Below are 16,239 nucleotides of genomic sequence, written 5' to 3' on the forward strand. Positions count from 1 at the left end.
TATTTCTCCTAATGCTACCCGTCCTCTAGTCCCCCCAACCCCATGACAGGCTCCGGTGTGTGGTGTTCCCCTCCCTATCTCCATGTGTTCTCATTGTTCAATTCCCACTTACGAGTGAGAACATGCGGTGTTTGGTTTTCTGTTCTTGTGTTAGTTTGCTGAGAATGACAGTTTCCTAGATCTTGGTTTCTAATACCATTGTCCAATTTTTTAAAAATGAGCTCCTTAGAGAAACAGCTGATTCTAAGACTGGAGTGGGAAACATGCAAGTCCAGAGCATCCTGTAGTGTGAGAAAGTGGTATATTAGAAGGAATATAGGAAGCGATGAAAAGCCACCGGGTGCGGTGGCTCATGCCTGTAATCCCAGCACTTTGGGAGGCTGAGGTGGGCAGATCACCTGAAGTCAGGAGTTCAAGACTAGCCTAGCCAACATGGTGAAACCCCGTCTCTACTAAAAATACAAAAAGTAGCCGGGCGTGGTGGCAGATGCCTGTGATCCCAGCTACTCGGGAGGCTGAGGCAGGAGAATTGCTTGAACCCGGGAGGCAGAGGTTGCAGTGAGCCAAGATCGTGCCATTGCACTCCAGCCTGGGGGACAAGAGTGAGACTCCCTCTCAAAAAAAAAAAAAAAAAAAAAAAAAAGAAAACCCTTCAATAATCGGGGTATGTCAGCAACAAAGTAAAGCAGGATTGCATTATAATACAGTATAAACTATCCTTTTGTCTGTACTGATATAAATGGTTGCATAAACAGAAGAAAGATCTGTGCCGAATGATTCCAAGTAAGTTTTTTAGATACCTCATCCTCAAAGAGTGGAAGAAAACTGTCTACTCTTTAGTGTGGGCTGCATATAGTGATTTCCTTCCAAAGATTACCTTGTGGAAAGGAGGAGAGGAGGAAGAGTAGCTTTACAGTGGTTAAGTCTGCCCACACCACCTCAACCAGTTGATCAAGGTCCACCTCAGCAGTGATAAGTCACGCTGATAGTGTGTACCCTTGATATGATGTGGTGAAAATGGAACTTTGCTTCTCCTTCTGAAAACATGTACCCCAGCGTGATCATGAGAAACACATCAGACAAACCGCAATTGAGGGATATTCTACAAAATACCTGATAAGTATTCATCAAACTATCAGGCCATCAAACACAAAGTCTGACAGATTGTCAAAATCAAGAGACATGACGATACAATGTCATGTGGCATGTGGATGGGATTCTAGAACAGAAAGAAAAAGGGCACTGGGGGAGAATGGAGGAAATTTGAATAAAGTATAGAATTTCTCTAATGTATCTTTGTTTTTTTTTTGTTTTTGTTTTTTTGAGATGGAATCTCGCTCTGTAGCCCAGGCTGAAATGCAGTGGCGTGACCTTGGCTCACTGCAACCTCTGCCTCCTGGGCTCAAATGATACTTTCACCTCAGCACCTCCCTGCCTGCCCGTCCAAGTAGCTGGGATTACAAGTGTGCACCACCCGGCTAATTTTTGTATTTTTTTTTTTTTTTTTTGAGATGGAGTCTTGCTCTGTCCCCCAGGCTGGAGTGCAGTGGCGCAATCTCAGCTCACTGCAAGCTCCGCCTCCCAGGTTCATGCCATTCTCCTGCCTCAGCCTCCCGAGTAGCTGGAACTACAGGTGCCCGCCACCAGGCCTGGCTAATTTTTGTATTTTTAGTAGAGACGGGGTTTCTCTGTGTTAGCCAGGATGGTCTCGATCTCCTGACCTCATGATCCGCCCACCTCAGCCTCCCAAAGTGCTGGGATTACAGGCGTGAGCCACCGCGCCCGGCAATTTTTGTATTTTTTGTAGAGACAGGGTTTTATACCATGTTGGCCAGACTGGTCTCAAACTCCTGACCTCAAGTGATCTACCTACCTTCCCCTCCTAAAATCCTGGGATTATAGGTGTAAGCCACCACATCCTTTTCGGCTGTAATGTGTCCATATTAATTCATTAATTGTGACAAATGTATCATACTAATGTAAGCTGTTAATAGGGGAAACTGGTAATGGGGTTAGAGGAATTCTATTATCTGCAATACTTCAGTAAATCTACAACTACTAAAAGAAAAGCATTAGTTAAAAAAAAAGTCAAGAAAGGCCAGGCATGGTGGCTCACGCCTGTATTCCCAGCACTTTGGGAGGCTGAGACAAGTGGATCACCTGAGGTCGGGAGTTCGAGACAAGCCTGGCCAACATGACAAAACCCTGTCTCTACTAAAAATACAAAAATTAGCTGGGCATGGTGGCATGCACCTGTAATCTCAGCTACTTGGGAGGCTGAGGCAGGATAATCACTTGAACCTGGGAGGTGGAGGTTGCAGTGAGCCGAGATTGCACTACTGCACTCCAGCCTGGGTGACAGAGCAAGACTCCATCTCAAAAAAAAAAAAGTGAAGAAAAATCAGTATCACTATTACATATTCCCACAATAAATGGTATGGGGGAGGGATCCCCAATGTTCTCAGATCTGAAGTAAAAAACTGCAGTTACGTATTTTGGCAACATGTTTATTTAGCCTCATTATTTGACTCCTCACTCTTCCTAATCATTGGAGTAATATCTAGCTCAAGAATATTACACACTTCATTCCTTTGCCACAACTTTTTCCCTCCCTTTCTTTCTTCCTTCCTTCCTTCCTCCGTTTCTCTTTTCTTTCTCTTCTTCTCTTCTATTTCTTTTTCTTTTTGAGACAGGGTCTTGCTCTGTCACCCAGGCTGGAGTGCATGGCACGACCATGGCTCACGCCAGCCTTGACCTCCCAGGTTCAAGCAATCCTGCCATCTAAGTCTCTCAAGTACCTGGGACTACAGGTGTGAGTCATCATGCCTGGCTAATTTTGAGTGTGTCTGGAGACGGGAGCCTCCCTATGTTGCCCAGGCTGGTCTTGAACTCCTGGGATCAAGGGATCCTTCCACCTTGGCTTCCCAACTTGTGATTACAGGCGTGTCCACCCCTCCCCTGAAACTTCTTAGATTCTTTTTGTGTTTCAGCTCTAATTGATTGATAAGGAGATGTCAAAAATTTACCTCTTATTTCTGTGTGAATTGACTTAAGCCACTGCAGCAATTGAATACATCTAATGTTTGCCAAATTTCCTCTTCATGTTGCATTGTTGATACAGTGTTGGTGTTGGATTTTTGATAAGGTGTGTGAACATGAAACTGTGATTATAATGCAAGCAAACATGTAATGCCTTGTGTATTTTTAAACAGTATTAGTGAGTTTTCAAGGGAAAATGATTTTCAAAAGGCAACTGTGCCTAACCAACTTTTCAAAGTTGCAAATAATTTAATTGCTTATCATTGTTATGCTCATTAAATGACTATCTGGGTTCAAACATATTCTGGCTGTTTATCTGTAAACAAGCTACAGCAATTAGACAAAAATTGAGCAATATACCAGGTTCCAAGTGCAATTATGTGACTTGATTTCAAATAAGTAATGTTTTGGGGTTAGCTATCTTCAGTTAATTTTTATTCTCCCCACTAAGTTATCTTGTTCTGCTTCATTTTGTCATTTCATTCTTACATTGCAGCTCACATTAAGTGTGTCATTTTATGGCATCCAATTAGTGAATCCTTAGATAAACATGACCTGGCCTGCCTACATAAAAATATTTTTAAAAATCTAGCTAAATTCCTTTTCCTATCTGTAACTAAGCCCACTAGACCTTTTTGGATTAACTCGTGGGCTGTAACGTAACAAAGAAGGGCTTTATTCTCTATTACTAAATCTGGTCCCTACTTTGAAGTTAACCAAATTCCATCTTTGGTTAGATTCTTGACTACAGTGTGAAACTAATCAATGGGAGATTTTTTTTTAATTACTCATACTGAAGTTATAGGTGACAAAACCTGGAAATTTGTAACTGTTTTAACAGTGACTATTGAGACAAAAAATATGGTGGCTCATGCCTGTAATCCCAGCACTTTGGGAAGTCAAGGCAGGAGGACTGCTTGGGCCCAGGAGACCCTGTCTCTATAAAAACTAAAAAATTAGGCTGGTGTGTGCCGTGTGCTTGTTGACTCAGCTACTTGGAGACTGAGTGGGAGGATCGTTTGAGCCCAGGAGGTTGAGATTGCAGTGAGCTGTATTCGCACCACTGCACTCCAGCCTGAGCAACAGAATGAGACCTCGTCTCAAAAAAATAAAAAGAAGAAAAGCACAATAAATCCCATAAAAGCTATATATGATTGGAAGAGTTTGTTACATGAAAACTCAGAAGTTTCATTTTTGTTTGTAAATCGCAATCTTTATTCCATCTGACCCTCACTGCATGTCACCCCATGAAGGCATTTAGTGTCATATAAATGGTAATATTCTTAAATATGAAGGTTAAAGCTTAATGCTATTTGGTACCCAAAGACATTTGAATGACTATATATATACATATATATCCACTCACATAATCTTGCCAATTGGAACTTGGCGTACTGCCCAATTTTTGTCTAATTGCTATAGTTTGTTTACAAAGAAACGGTAGGAATAGATAGATATTGAATAGAAACTCGTATAGACTTCTAGGTAAAGATCTAGCTTTCAGAACTATTCAACAGCTTCTTTGATGAAGGAAACAACCCCCAAATCACTTCGTTTCAACCAGCAAGATCTTGCCCAGGACAAAATTGGATGAGTAAAGATGACAGTGTCCAAACTCCTGAGTACTGTCCCAGGAACCTCCAAAGACATGCCATGGAGTCAAGTGGTGGCACCTCTTCCTATCTAAAGTTTCAAGAGACCTTCACCTATTTTAAGCATCTAACGTAGTATTTCTCTCAGATGAATTCCTCAGACACACTTGTAGGAAAAGGGCCCTATGGTTAAACAAGGGCCTGCCAAATCTAGAAGATTCACAACACATGCTGGAATAATAAAGTCTCTGAGGTGTTCTGCAATAAATAAATTTAAACCAAAAAAAAAAAAAAAGACTGTTAACAGTTTGTCTAAGTTGTTCATTCCTTAGTTCCCCACTTCTCTTCGAACCCCAACAAAAACACACTTTGAATAGGGAATAATCAGTCCCCACCCAGTGGAAGAGTGAGGATTTATAGGCTTACTTTCTGGAGAGGGGAAAGATACAGTATTTCTAAACAGAGTAAACAATCCCCAGTTTCTAGCACGGTGGCTCATGCCTGTAATTCCAGCACTTTGGGAGGCTAAGTCAGGAGGATCACATGAGGCCAGGTGTTCAAGACCAGCCTGGCCAACATGATGAAACCCCGTCTCTACTAAAAATACAAAAATTAGCCAGGCATGGTGGCAGGCCCCTGTAGTCCCAGCTATTCAGGAGGCTGAGGCAGGAGAAATCGCTTGAACCTGGGAGGTGTGGAGGTTGCAGCGAGCCGAGATTGCACCACTGCACTCCAGCCTAGGCAACAGAGTGAGACTCCGTCTCCAAAAAAAAAAAAACAAGCCCCAGTTGAGGGCAGGAATGCCAAACAGAAAATTAGGAGGATTAAATAAATGTATGCATATTGGAGGCTAAGCTTTTTTATGCAAAAGAATGTTTTATGTACTCATTAACATAGTAATTAATGTAAATTACATTCTGATAATGTAAAATACAGTGTATTTGTTAGGCTTCAAAAAAGAACCTATAGCATTAGCGCAATTTAAGATAACTGGTAAGGCTCTTTAAATTGTTTAGGAGGCTGAGATTTTTTTCTCTTCTTCCCTTGGTTCCCAGAATGCTGGAGACCAAGTCTTTATCAAGGCAGGAGGCTGAAAGAGTCTTTGGAACGGACCAGTCCAAGAGAAATAACTAAATATATGGAAAATCTCAAGTTCTCCAATAAAATGGCTCAGCCAGATCATTCGCAGAGAAACCCACAGATGACTAGACCCACACACGTATCCAGTGCTTCCAATCAACTCTTTGGTCCCTCGCTATTAAATATCAACAGATGGCAGGCCACAGTGGCTCACACCTGTAATCCCAGAACTTTGGGAGGCTGAGGTGAGTGGATCACCTGAGGTCAGGAGTTCGAGACCAGCCTGGCCAACGTGGTGAAACCTTGTCTCTACTAAAAATACAAAAATTAGCCGGGCGTGGTGGTGGACGCATGTAATCCCAGCTACTCCAGAGGATGAGGCAGGAGAATCGCTTGAACCTGGGAGGCAGAGGTTGCAGTGAGCCGAGATCGTGCCATTGCACTCCAGCTTGGTCAACAAGAGTGAAACTCCATTTCAAAAATAAATAAATAAATAAAAATAAAAATAAATAAATATTAACAGACAACTAAGAAATAACAGATATATGAACAAACCATTTAACATGAAAGATAGAGATAAAACAGAGAGCCGGGTGCGGTGGCTCACGCCTATAATCCCAGCACTTTGGGAGGCCGAGGCGGGCAGATCACAAGGTCAGAAGTTTGAGACCAGCCTGATCAACATGGTGAAACCTTGTCTCTAGTAAAAATACAAAAATTAGCCAGCTGTGGTGGCGGGCGCCTGTAATCCCAGCTACTCGGGGGTCTGAGGCAGAAGAATCGCTTCAACTCGGGAGGTGGAGGTGGGCCAAGATCTCACCACTGCCCTCCAGCCTGGGTGACAGAGTAAGACTCTGTCTCAAAAAAAAAAAAAAAAAAAAAGACAAAAAAAGATAAAGTAAAAAAGAAAAAAGAAATAAAAGCACAGGAAAGAATCATTTGTCTCTGTGTTTCTGTATTTTCCACACTGGACTTGGCACACAGTAAATGTTCAGTAAGTACATGTTGACTAAATAAAGGGATCTGTAAAAATAGCTCATAATCTTAGGTACCTTAGACTAAGCAAATTAGGGTCATCTAAGTCTGAGTGAAAAAATGTGAACACTGGTCATGAATTCTCACCAGAAGCTATTGAAAATCTATTGTTCTGTGTTGCAGTAGGAAATGCCTTAAAATCAATATGAGAGCATTTTAAAGTTTGGATATAATAAATTGAAAAATGTTTTTGACAATACTGCTTTGCTGAATAACGGTTACACTGGGATCTATATAATAGGATTCGAGGCCACCTCTGAAATCTTCTGGACTTAAATGAACACACCTTGCTAAGTACATCAGTTTATTATGTGCGTGAAAGGAACGAAGACTTAAAACACAAAGTGATTTTTTTTTCCTCTTTGACCCTAAAATGAGCAAAGTTAATAATATACTTTGTGTGTTTACATAGAATATTTTATCTAAGAAGTCACAACTCTGAAACAAAATGCAATGATTAATTGGCCCCCATATCATTGTGTATTAGATTAGTATCTTATCCCTGTGTCTACCTGAGGAGACATCTACATGAAAGCACTAAATGAAAAAAGATGGTAAGTACAGCAAATTTTCTTTTTCTTTTCTTTTTTTTTTTTGAGACAGAGTCTCACTCTGTTACCAAACTGGAGTGCAGTGGCACGATCTCGGCTCACTGCAACCTCTGACTCCTGGGTTCCAGTGATTCTCCTGCCTCAGCCTCCCAAGTAGCTGGGACTACAGGCGCCCACCACCACACCCAGCTAATTTTTTGTATTTTTAGTAGAGATGGGGCTTCACCATGTTGGCCAGGATGGTCTCCATCTCTTGACCTCATAATCAGCCTGCCTCGGCCTCCCAAAGTGTTGGGATTACAAGTGTGAGCCACCGTGCCCAGCCAGTTTCTGTGTGGATATAGAAACTGTGTAGTCAAGGATATAGAGCTTCACTTTTTTTTTTTTTTTTTTTTTTTGAGACAGAGTCTCACTCTTGCTGTCCAGGCTGGAGTGCAATAGCGTGATCTTGGTTCACTGCAACCTCTGCCTCCAGGGTTCAAGTGATTCTCCTGCCTTAGGCTTCCGAGTAGCTGGGATTACAGGTGCACGCCACCACGCCTGGCTAATTTTTGTATTTTTAGTAGAGACGGAGTTTCACCGTGTTGGCCAGGCTGGTCTCAAACTCCCAATCTCAGGTGATCCGCCTGCCTCGGCCTCCCAAAGTGCTAGGATTACAGGCATGAGCCACCCCATCTGGACAGAATTTCTTTATTTCTCCAGAAAAAAAGGGTTTTCCTTCCCCCCTCTTAAAAATGACACAAAACCAGAAACAAAAACACTAAAACAAGCTCAATAATTTCCCCCCAAACACAAAAGGCTTTGGGAGTGTACATTTTGTTGAAAATGTCACTGATTCCTCTTTGACTATTAATTTTTCTTGGGTTCCGGGTTCACCTGGACTTATATGACTTCAAGTGAATTGTGGAGCTGTAAAAACCCAGGTGATAGAGCCAGAGTGACTGATGGGGCTCCTTTTTCTGTCTCACCTTATGCAAGGCTTATAAGAGGTGGTGGAGAAGCAAAGCTTTTATAGAACTGCGGTACCAAATTACACTTGTCATCACTGTAATAGGAGCTTGGGAAGATAGTTATCTTCCCAGCCTGTTTCTCCAGAATATTCATACATTTTACACGAACATAAATAAGAATTTTAATTGAGTACTTTTATAATTGTAGCATTCTATACTCCAGATGTCTTGAATGCTGTCTTGGTTGTCATAAAAATGTCCACCAAATGAGTAGATTGTTATAAAAATTGGAAGGGCCAATAGGCCATCCACGATTCTCCCCGTAAGGCTTACCTATCAGAATGTGAGGTATTTCTTTGTTGAAAGATGTGTTTAGTTTCCTGCCTTGAAAATGTGATTGTTATGACATTACTGGCAATGCAAATGTTTTGACCAAAAGTGAAACAAATGAAGAGATTTTATGTTTTGTTTTGTTTTTCTTTTTTCAACTACTTATAATCCTGGAATGGCATCAGATAAACAAGGTCTAAAAGACTGAAAATTAAAAATAATAAAAGCAGAGCCAGTTACTTGGGGGTAATAAGAAGGAACTAAATATTGTGATAGATAGATACAAAGTACTTAGATCTTCCAGGCATTTTACTAAGAATATTTTCCTTTAAGAAAATTAGAGATATTTTGCAAATGTTACTTTTTTGAGCTAATTTATTTAAACTTTTTATGAGTGTTTAAAGAAAAAATGATAACATTGTCTGTGGGGGTTCTAATAGATGTAATACATTTGACAACCATAGCAAAAAAGCAGAGAGATGGTGAATAGACTTGTATGGTTCCAAGGTTTCCAGATTTTACATAAAGTAATTCGGTATTAACTCTACATTGTGAAAAGTTAAATAAAAGGTAAACTTTCTGTAAAGTTATAGGCTGGATGCAGTGGCTCACACCTGTCATCCCAGCACTTTGGGAGGCCAAGGCAGGAGGGTTGCTTGAGTCCAGGAGTCTGAGAGCAGCCTGGGCAACACAGACCTCATTTCTACAAAAAATAAGAAAATTAGCTGGGCATGGTGGCATGAGCCTGTAGTCCCAGCTACTCAGGATGCTGGGGTGGCAGGATCCATTGAGCCCAGAGATGGAGGCTGCAGCGAGATGTGACCACACCACTACACTCCAGCTTGGGTGACAGAGTGACTTTGTCTTAAAAATATATATATTTAAAAAAATATATATATATACACATATATACATATATATATTTTTATAGTAATCTCCAAGAAAACAGTAAAAAAATACAATGAGACATAACTAAAAAGCAGATAGATAAAATAGAATTTTAAAGAAATATTCAAATACTTAGAAAGCAGGGAAGTAAGAAGAGAGATACAAAACATCAGTGGGAAAAAAGAGAAAAAAATAGTAAAATGGTTAACCTAAATCCTACCATATCAATTGTTACATTAAACGTGAATGGACTAAAAAAAGTAGACTTTTGGCTGGGTGTGGTGGCTCACACCTGCAATCCTGGCACTTAGGGAGGCCACAGCAGGAGGATCCCTTGAGCTCAAGGGTTCAAGACCAGCCTGGGCAACATAGGGAGACCCTGTCTACAAAAAAGTAAAAAAAATTAGCCCAGTATTGTAGGACATGCCTGTAGTCCCAGCTACTGGGGGTGCTGAGGTGAGAGGATTGCTTGAGCCCTGGAAGTTGAGCCTTCAGTGAGCCGTGATGGTACCGCTGTATGCCAGCCTGGGTCACAGAGCAAGACCATGTCTCAGAAAAAGGTAGACTTTTTTTTCTGTTAAGCGTTAAAGGCCTAAGTTCATTTTTGGAGGTGCCTGTTTGTTATTTTTAGGGGAAAAAACCTTCCCCGGATGGCACATTTAATTACACAGATGTAAAGCAAGGATCTACACATTTTTCTGGAGGTAAGTTTTGTATGTAGCCATTACTGATAATCTGACTCTGGCCCAGTGGAAACTGGACCTTGGCAAGGGGCTTGTTCTCTGAGTAGATGTGTGTGGCCCAATAACTGGGAAGAGCTGAAGCAACAAGCTGGAACACTCGGGGGCCTGCATCCTTGTCTCAGGTCTTCCTGGATTGAGTGTTAGCTAGGAGGAAAGTGATACTGTCTTTCTTTTTGAAAAAATCAACAATTTGTTTTCCATAACTGTATGTCATTTTTATTTTTTTCTTTTTCTCTTTTTTAATAATAGAGATGAGGGTCTCACTAGCCCGGGCTGGTCTCAAACTCCTTGGCTCAAGCAATCCTCCCATCTTGCCCTTCCAAAGTGCTGAGATTACAAGGCATGAGCCGTGGTGCCTGGCCACTGTACCTCTATAATTACTTTGAGAGGTGTAGCCATCATAGCATGACTATAGACACCATTAATCAAAGATGACACAATAAACAGTGACCAAGAGAAGAACTGTCGTAACGAACAGCAAGGGGCTGTTTTGGGGGAAAGTGGTAGTCAAATGAATTTGGGGTCACTAGTCAGGTGACTAGATGTAATTTTATAAGGTTGGTGGTCACAGTGTGCTGAAACGCAGGCAGTTTTTCCTGACATAACTAACATACGATTTGCCAGGGTACTGTGTCAGGCCCTTGAGCCCTTTAACACACATGACTTCCCTTACTATAATCCTATAATTCACTTCTTACTGTAGCAAATTTATAGATGAGAACAATAACGCCCAGGAAGGTTAAGGAACTCATTTTCCTCATCGTAACACAGCTAGTAAGAGACAGAGCAGGCTGTTCTGATTTGAACTCATTGACTCTTTTTTTTTTTTTTGAGTCAGAGTCTCATTCTGTCACCCAGGCTGGAGTGCAGTGACACGATCTCAGCTCACTGCAGCCTCTGCCTCCCTGGTTCAAGCAATTCTCCTACCTCAGCCTCCCGAGTAGCTGGGACTACAGTGTGTGCCACCATGCCCAGCTAACTTTTGTATTTTTAGTAGAGATGGGGTTTCACCATGTTGGCCAGGCTGGTCTTGAACTCCTGACTTCAGGTGATCTGCCCAGCTCAGCCTCCCAAAGTGTTGGGATAACAGGCGTGAGCCACCACGCCCGGCCCTCATTGACTCTTTCCACAGTAGCATACCTGTTTCAAGAGGCATGCTCTGTATAGGGAAGCCCATCAGAATCCGGGAATTAAGGAAACAAGACATGAAGGGAACTCTCAGCTCATCTAGAGGGCTTCCCAGGCTCCCTTTAGGGCGGGAGTCTGTTCCAAGGTGCAGCCAGCCTGAGCTGGCCAAGAGTAGCAGGTGAGCCCTGATAAGACCATGGTAAGTGGATTCATCTGCCCAGAGAGAGCTGCGCCGACGGTAAGTGGATTCATCTGCCCAGAGAGAGCTGCGTCGATGGTAAGTGGATTCATCTGCCCAGAGAGAGCTGCGCCAATCTTGACTGTCTCTTGAGGGATAGTGGAGGATCAGAGCTGCCAAGACAAAACCCTGGAGCTTGGGAGGATCTCAAGCAAGTGCTTTGTCCACTCGAAAAAACTTCATCCAAGCCAAATAAGACAAGCGACTGTGAGAAGGGAATAAGTGCATTTCTGGTGATTATACCTACAGAGAGGTAGGAATAAAGGGAGAGAACAATGCTTCCAGGCCTTTGATCTTTACCTGCCACAGGCCTCTCCTCCCCTTCTAGCCGACTTCCTGAGGCAGGAAATGGTGACATCACCCTGCATTTGTCAGCACTCTCCTGTTCTGAGTCATCGGGATTGCTGGCATAGTGATCCATAAGATTTCCAAGTAGATTATTTACTCCCCTTTTAGGGGCTTGGTATTGCACCCTCCCTCAGTGTACTGTCAGACCTCTGTTCAGTTAGAGATTTCCTCCTTGGGATGTCATTTGGTGTCCTTATAGGTAGTATCTTCTAACTTTTATTAACATTATCCTTTATTAACCAACTCTAAGTTGGGGGTGGGAGGTCATAAAAATACCCAGTTGAATGAATTACAGTTAATTTTAACCATTCCTCCATTGTTAGACATGAATCTAGTTTCCAGTTATTTGCTGTTACAGACAATGTCAAAGGAAACATCTTTTTCCACAATGTGTGCACGTGTTTTTTTTTTTTTGAAACGGGCTTTCGTTCTGTCCCTCAGGCTGGAGTGCAGTGGTGTGATCATGGTTCACTGCAGCCTCAAAATCCTAGACTCACGTGATCCTCCTACCTCAGCCTACTGAGTAGCTGGGACTACAGGTGCACACCACAGTGCCTGACTAATTTTTGCATTTTTGTACAGACAGGGTTTTGCCATGTTGCCCAGGCTGGTCTTGAACTCCTGGGCTCAAGTGATCCGCCCACCTCAGCCTCCCAAAGTGCTGGGATTATAGGTGTGAGCCACTGCAGCCTGGCCTGTGTTTGAGTATTTCTGTAGGATAGATCGCTAAATGAGGAACCAGGGATCAAGGTATATAAACACTTATGTTTTTAAATTTATCATATTTAAAACCTTTTTATGGGTTGAGCGTGGTGACTCACACCTGTAATCCCAGCACTTTGAGAGGCCGAGGCAGATAGATCCGTTGAGCCCAGGAGTTGGAGACCACCCTGGGCCACATGGCGAAACCCTGTCTCTACAAAAATACAGAAAGTAGCCAGGTGTGGTGACTTGGTGCCTATAAATCCCAGCTACTGGGGAGGCTAAGGTGGGAGGATCACTGGAGCCCAGGAGGCAGAGGTTGCAGTGAGTTGAGATGACGACACTACACTCCAGCCTGGGTGACAGAATGAGACTCTGTCTCAAAAAACAAAACAACAACAAAAACCAAACCTCTTTATTATGGAAGTTTGCAACAAATATAAAAAAAGAAGAGTATAATGAATACTCACTTACTCTCTTTACCCAGCTTTTACAATGATCAACTCTCAGCCAACCTTAATCTACCTGTACTCCCAACTCTTCCCTGTCTTCCCTCCCCTAGATTATTTGAAAGCAAACCTCAGACACCAAATAATTTCATTTGTAAATATTTTAGTAAGTAGGCCAGGTGCGGTGGCTCACACCTATAATCCCAGCACTTTGGGAGGCCAAGGAGGGCAGGTCATTTGAGGTCAGGAGTTCAAAACCAGTTCGGCCAACATGGTGAAACCCCATCTCTACTAAAAATACAAAAATAAGCCAGGGGTGGTGGTGGGCACCTGTAATCCCAGCTTCTCAGGAGCTGAGGCAGGAGAATTGCTTGAACCCGGGAGGTGGAGGTTGCAGTGAGCAGATATCGTACCATTGCACTCCAACCAGGGTGACAGAGTGAGACTCCATCTCAAAAAAAAAAAAAAAAGAAAAAGAATATATACATTTTAGTATGTACCACTTAAAGATGACTGCAGCCTCAAACTCCTGGGCACAAGGGATCCTCCTGCCTTAGCCTCCTGAGTAGCTAGAATTACAGGCACGTGCCACCATGCCCAGCTAATAATTTTTAAATATCATCCAAATATGGATGATATATTTTAGCCAGGCACGGTGGCTCACGCCTGTAATCCCAGCACATTGGGAGCTGAGGCGGGTGGATCACTTGAGGTCAGGAGTTTGAGACCAGCCTGGCCAACATGGTGAGACCCTGTCTCTACTAAAAATACAAAAAAATTAGCCAGGCGTGGTGGTGTGTGCCTGTAATCGCAGCTACTTGGGAGGCTGAGGCTGGAGAATTGCTTGAACCTGGGGGGCAGAGTTTGCGGTGAGCCGAGATCTCGCCATTGCACTCCAGCCTGGGCAACAAGAGTGAAACCCCGTCTCAAAAATAAATAAAAATAAATAAATAAATAAATAAATAAATAAGTCATTTAAAATCTGAATAGGTTCTCAAAAATTGTTCTTAAAAAAAAAAGTACTAACTTATCCTTCCACCCACACTGCTGCTCTTGGGAGCAGAATTCTGAAGAGAAAGGCAAAATTCAAGGGAAAGAGTTTGCCTTCAAGTTTTAACATAGCCTATGTTAACATAAACTTAAAACTTAAAGAAGGAAGACCAATAAATAGCACCGTAGCAAGAGGAGAAACTAAAGCTACCAATGGTCTGTGAGCTCTCATACATTTAACCCTCCTAAAGTACAGTCTTGAATAACAGACAACATCAAAGGGCAGCTGTGCTTTTCTCAGAATAAAACAGCTGAGCTAAACAACCAAAACCAAACAGCTGTACTGCCTTTGGATTTAGTGTTACATTAAAATTAGATGTTTTCTTTCCCCAGCCTTTTTTTTCCTTGGTGGAAGAAGCAATTGAAGAGTTTTATTTCAGACATAAATGTTATGTTCAAATCATTTGCACACAGCCCACAGTAAAATGTTAGTTATTACGGAAATCTGACTGATGGCATTGTCACTTATAAGGAGAGACCCTCTCAATTGTTTTCATTATTCATTACTACTTAATTATTTAGAATTTGCCTGTGTACAGTGAACGTCATTGATATTGTAGACATGAAAGTTGATTAAAACACCATTGATTAAAACACCTGAAACTTGATTTTTATTTTATTTATTTTATTTTATTATTATTTTTTGAGACGAGTTTTACTCTTGTTGCCCAGGCTAGAGTGCAATGGTGCAATCTCTGCTCACTGCAACCTCTGCCTCCCGGGTTCAAGAGACTCTCCTGCCTCAGCCTCCTGAGTAGCTAAGATTACAGGCACACACCACGGCGCCCGGCTAATTTTTGTAGTTTTAGTGGAGACGGGGTTTCTCCATGTTGGTCAGGCTGGTCTCGAACTCCCGACATCAAGTGATTCGTCCGCCTCGGCCTCCCAAAGTGCTGGGATTACAGGCATGAGCCACTGCATCTGGCCACAAGTTTAATTTTTTCAGTTTTTTTTACTTGTTTCATTTTGTTCTGTACTGGGTAGTAAAGGAACGTTTTTGAACAAGGACAATTAATGTTGGATTACTATGTTAGGTTTACAGGAAGGGCCAGAGTCAGGGAAACCAGGAGCCTATTGAAAAACATGAGAGAGCTGGGTATGGTGAGAGGCCCAGGCTGGTTGGCTGATCCCTTGGCATTTTGGGAGGCCCAAGCTGGCGGATCCCTTGAGATCAACTGGAGCAACAAGAGGAAACCATCTCCACCAAAAAGAAAAAAAATAAAAGGGGGAAAGGTGATAAAGACATGAATTGGGCCGGGCGATGTGGCTCACATCTGTAATCCCAGCACTTTGGGAGGCTGAGGTGGGTGGATCCTGAGGTCAGGAGTTCGAGACCTGCCTGACCAACATGGTGAAACCCCGTCTCTGCTAAAAATACAAAAAAAAAAAAAAAAAAAGCTGAGCGTGGTGGTGGGTGCCTGTAATCCCAGCTACCTAGGAGGCTGAGGCAGGAGAATAGTTTGAACCCGGGAGGTGGAGGTTGCAGTGAGCCGAGATCGCACCACTGTACTCTAGCTTGGGCAACAGAGCAAGACTCCATCTCAAAAGAGAAAAAAAAAGACATGAATTGACGCATTGTGAAAAACACATTTCCCTTTACCTCTTTGACCAAGAGAAACTAAGTGAATTTTCTTTTCTTTTCTTTTTGAAACAGGGTCTCCTTCTGTCACCCAGGCTGGAGTGCAGTGGTGTACCCGGTTCACTACAGCCTTGACTTCCTGGGCTCAAGGGATCCTCCCAGCTCAGCCTCCTGAGCAGCTAGGACTATCAGCATGGCCATGATGTCCAGCTAAAATTTTTATTATTTATTATTTTTTTTTTTTTAAGGACAAGACAGTGGATAACATTTTTAAATTTAAAATTAACTTTTTTTTTTTTTTTTTTTTTGTACAAACAGGTTTTCACTAAGTTGCCCAGGCTGTTGTTGAACTCCTGGGCTCAAGTGATCCTCCCACCTGGGCCTTCCAAAGGGCTGAGATTACAAGTGTGAGCCATTGCACCCAGTCTGAACTTTTCATTTAGCTAATCTTTTAATCAGAATCCTGGAGCTTAAATGAGAAATTCCTAGATGTTCCATTCCTGATGTTCTTCTGTAAAATGAAGTTGGCCTTATGTG

The sequence above is a fragment of the Pongo pygmaeus genome, chromosome 14 (assembly GCF_028885625.2).
Source record: "Pongo pygmaeus isolate AG05252 chromosome 14, NHGRI_mPonPyg2-v2.0_pri, whole genome shotgun sequence".
Lineage (NCBI taxonomy): Eukaryota > Metazoa > Chordata > Mammalia > Primates > Hominidae > Pongo > Pongo pygmaeus.